This window comes from Morus notabilis, unplaced genomic scaffold (genome assembly GCF_000414095.1).
Source record: "Morus notabilis unplaced genomic scaffold, ASM41409v2 Scaffold634, whole genome shotgun sequence".
Lineage (NCBI taxonomy): Eukaryota > Viridiplantae > Streptophyta > Magnoliopsida > Rosales > Moraceae > Morus > Morus notabilis.
Window position 1 is genome coordinate 301,367 of NW_010359282.1, and position 4,700 is coordinate 306,066.

At 33.8% G+C, this 4,700-nt stretch overlaps 1 long non-coding RNA gene across 1 annotated transcript; it reads left to right on the forward strand.

Moving 5' to 3' along the window:
- Positions 1–472: 472 nt before the first annotated feature.
- On the forward strand, positions 473–1,651 carry LOC112090801. The gene is made up of 3 exons (XR_002901820.1): positions 473–504; positions 1,126–1,210; positions 1,493–1,651. It is a non-coding gene; the product is annotated as an uncharacterized LOC112090801 (long non-coding RNA).
- Positions 1,652–4,700: the final 3,049 nt, after the last annotated feature.

Sequence of the window (4,700 nt, forward strand, 5' to 3'; positions counted from 1 at the left end):
AATTATACTTGTATTTGGAGGCGCCATTTTCGGCACTAAAGTTTATGAAAGATAAAACTATAGTCTCAGAGTTTGGGGGTGTGATTTCTCTTGTAATCTTTTGTAACACCTCGAAGAATTAATTAAAATTAATAGAGATAATTAAGATTTATTAGTGTGCCTAATCCGATTTAATTAATTGGTTTTTATTAATAAATGTTTCTGACGTGTAATTTAAATAATTTCAAGGTGTTTAAATATTCTTAGTAATTTTATTTTAACCCAGAAGTGTGTATGAGCGCATTATTGGATTATCATTTTTTTTAATATTTAGACACTTATTTTTCTTTTCTTTTCTTTTTCCTTCCCTTTCTTCCTTCCTTCCGTGACACACACACACTCTCTCTCTCTCTTCGTTCACACTCTCTCTCGGCTATCTCTCTCTCCCGTTTTGTCTCAAATCAACCGAATTTCGAACCAAAGGAAAGTTTCAAGGAGTTTTCAACATCAAGAGAAGGATTCAAGGTAAGATTTCTGAAAAACCTCTCTTGAATCTCTAGATTTCAGATTCTAAAACTTATTTTTGGTTCGAAATGAATTTTGACGGATTTTGAGTAAAACTAGGGTAAAAATTGGGGATCTTGGGTTCTTTGGACTTGTTTTAGTGCCTAGAACCCGGATTCAGATGGTGTCCCATGAGATATTGTGATTTGGGACTGAATTTGCAGGTTTTCAGACTGATTTCCGCGAGTTTCTCGTACTGCTGTTCTTCATAGGTCGACCTGTGTAGTTGACAGGACCGGTCGACCGGTTCGGTCGACCGGAATACATTAGGCCACCGGTCAACCGATGTGGTCGACCGGATTGCACACCACCGGTCGACCGGTGTACACGGGGTTTGACCCTATTTGGCCTGAAATTGTTGTTTTGACCCCTGTTTTCGGGGAGGACCCAAATTAACTTCATTTGGGGACCTAGAGTCGATGGATTAGCACCTTTAATCCATGTTTTGGAATTTAAACCCTTGGAATTATGATTTGAAACATGAAATTGATTATGGCATACATATAGGAAATCAAAGGATATGATTGAGTCTGAATTACTTTAGGAATGAGATTGGAATCCTAAAGTATTGTCTCGTAACAGTGATCGCTGAGGACTCAGACTGAGTGGCTTGAGAAAGCGGAAGCTGGGATAGTGCGCCGCTAGCCAGAGGTTTGGTAAATTCGAGGTAGGATATTCCTGATCCCTTTCTTTGTTAGCCTGTTTTCAAAGAGTTTTGGCCTTGTAAATATTTTAAAAAAAGGGGCTTGTTTATGAAAAAATATATTTAAAAACCGTGGTTTGTTGTAGTTCACGGAACTCATGGCTTGTTATAGTTCATGGGGACCTACGACTTGTTATAGTTCGTGAAATTATTATAACGATTTCTTAATGTTTAATGAATGATTTCAGAGATCTTGTAATCCGGTAGCTATAACCTCTGCCATTTTTTCTCCCTTTACAATCACAGAATTGCTGGGGTCAAGATGATCAATAGTCAGACTTCAATGCCCTTGTATATGTTTATTGGCTCAAGATGATCACGAAATTGCTGAATGAGTGGTGTAGAAACGGCTTTGCAAGAATATCCAATCAGCTGCTTACTTATGTCAACAGATAATAGTTGATAGCTGCCGCGTGGACTAGATGTTTTTATTCACTGCACGTTTTTCTTACTTCCTGGGTTTCCTTTTCAAACAAGCCAAATTTGACTGACTTGGCTTCTGGTAGGTCTAGTGGTCCAATGTGATCCTCTTTGGTCCGGTTTCATCTACTCCTTTTTTTAATTTATAGCTATTGAAATTTCAGCATTTGGTACGTTAAGTTGACTAGTATAGCCTCTGCCATTTTTCCACTACTTTTCAATCAAGCTAACAAATCGCCAAACTGTTTAAGTGAACGCGTTGTTGATTTTATCGATTTTATCGATTTGAGTTTTTAATTTTAATTTTATTATAGTTAAAATTTTTTAAAAATAATCACATAAATTCTTAAAAATAATTTCATCTAACTTTTTTCTTACATTTAAAAACTCTCATATATTCATATTTTAATTTAAATTAAAAATTTAAATTGACAAACTGAATGAGACTTAAGATGATCGACCAGCAGATATGCATATAACAAAAATGATTGTTCTTTGTTAAATAGTTTCATACTTCTGCGCCCTTCGAATTTCATAGAAATGAGGGGTGGAAAAAGATATGGCGTGATGAGTGTTAGAAAACGCTTTGAAGTGATGACTTATTGGGATGACTAGCTTATTGGCTGCTTGATGCCAATAAGTCATCAGTAGATTTGTCAGTTCTGATGACTTTTTGGCTTCTTGACGAGCTGTTGTGTAGATTAGATTTCTTCTTTAAAAAAAAAAGACTTTTTCTTGTATTTTTTTTAAAATACCGATATTTTTTCTTTATTAATCGTAAAGTATGTATTAAATTAAATTAAAAATATAATGCAAATTTGATAGTTGATAAGCAGTGTATATCGGTATTTTAAAAATAATAAAACACCAAAGCAATTAAAAAAAAATCATTGTATGTGTTTTCTGACTTTTGAAAGGTCCAGTAGTCCAACTGATCATCTTTGTTGGTCAAGTAACACATTTTCTCTTTGTACTTTTTATGAAATATTTATTCAAGATAAAATAAATGTTTAGATTACAACTATCTTCTTTTTTATTTATTTATTTATTTATTAAAATTTTCTCATTGGAATCAAGTTTGGCATCCCTAAATTTAGTAATTTAAAAGTTTAATTTTTGTTTATTCAAATAGCTACTCCAACGACGAATTAGCAGCAAAAGCATATATACTTAATAACAATTCATGTCTAATAATAATGATAATAATACTAACAATAAGAATCTGTCAGGGAAATCTGACAGAAAAATGAATTTAAACACAAGATGTTTTCCCTTAAAAAAAACACAATAAAGTTCTTTTGGTTCTCCATTTTTCCTCCCTTTACAGTCAAAGCTAACAAATAACACAATTGCTTGGCTCAAGATGATCAAGTAACAGATGAAACAACTGGCGCGGAAAAAGAAATGGCTGAATGAGTGGTTTAGAAGGCTTTGCAAGAATATCCAATCAGCTTCTTACTTGTATCAACAGATAATAGTGTATAGCTGCAGTGTGGGCTAGATGTTTTAACTTCAGGAAGGTCTAGTGGTCCAATGTAGTCATTTTGGGATAAAATACATTTCTATCTGTTTCATCTACTCCTTTTTTTAATTCATAGCCATTGAAATTTCAGCAATTGAAATTTCAGCATACCAAATGCAAGTTTTGGTGTAATCAAATTGCTAGACCAAAGACAAATAATTAGCAGTTAAACCACTATATTTGAGTATGGAAAAAATATGTGTAAAAAATACAGAAGGAAAAAAAAAAAATCCGTTGGGAAAACCTAACAGAAATATGAAATCAAAGAGAAGAAGGTTTCTCCATTCAACAGGGGCCTAAGCGAGTAGAATTAACGTACAACAGAAACCCAGAGACTCAAACCCAGAGAAGGATTTGGTTGGTCGACTACATATAATCTACTTATTTCTTTGCCCAAGCAATGGCTCCGATGTTATGCACAAACATAATATTACAAATGAAGAGCAAAACAAAGCCATGAGCAAGAAGAACAATCTAAAATGTTCGCACATTAAGTAAAGTAGAAAATTTCATATCTGTGATGATTACTTTCATGACATATGATGATATGAACACCGGCTTGATCCATAAGTCTGAATCCTCGACGCATTTGGCTAACCAATAAAGACTCAAGTAGTTTGAAGAAATTTCGTAAAGAACCAAGGGACCATAATTACGTGGGAATACACTTGGTGCTGATACTATTTTAAATAATGTGATATTATTTCTACTGCAGTATAGAACAGGAAGGATGTGAAATTACTTCTAACGATTTTCCGTGAATAAAAAAATAACTGCTTATAATACAAAAGATGATGAAAGAGAAAGGAGTGGAATATAACACTGGGGACTAATAAATACCAACCAATAAAACAAGCATCATAAAATGAAAGTGTAGATATTATAAAGATAAAAGTACAAAACACATGATCTTAAAAGTACAAAGGACATGCCTGAAACTGAAAGCTTCTCCCCTTTGTAAATTTGTAGGAAATTCTTTTGATTTTCAATTTGTGGACTATCGTAATTGCTGCCTAATTTTTAATCTTTATTCTCTTTAGTATATGGAGTGGTTCACAGTGTCCAGAGACGTATACAGTACTTGACCAAACTCCATTATCAATGCTGGTGTTCTTTTATTTATTTTCAATATTCAATAGTTATTTTGTCGGGTTTGTTTACTGCGTACAGTACTATTCACATATACGGCACTACTCACGTGCACGGTACTATTCACAAGTATTGTTCACGGTGAAGTTGTTTTTGAGTGGGAAATACCCGATTTTCCCAACAAGTGTTATCAGAACTGATGGTTCGCCCTAAGCCTAAAAACACAAAATTGTTACTATCCCAAAATTAATTTGAGTCACTAACCTATCACTTTTTAACGAGCTTTAGGGCACTCAATTTTGTTTGTGTAGGATCTTTGCCCTTTTGGGTCTCCACACTAGTGTTAACTTTTGTGCTTCATCCATCTTTACTAGTGGGTCCCGTCAATGTCCAGAGTTAAATTCTTTTGTACTTTATAATTTG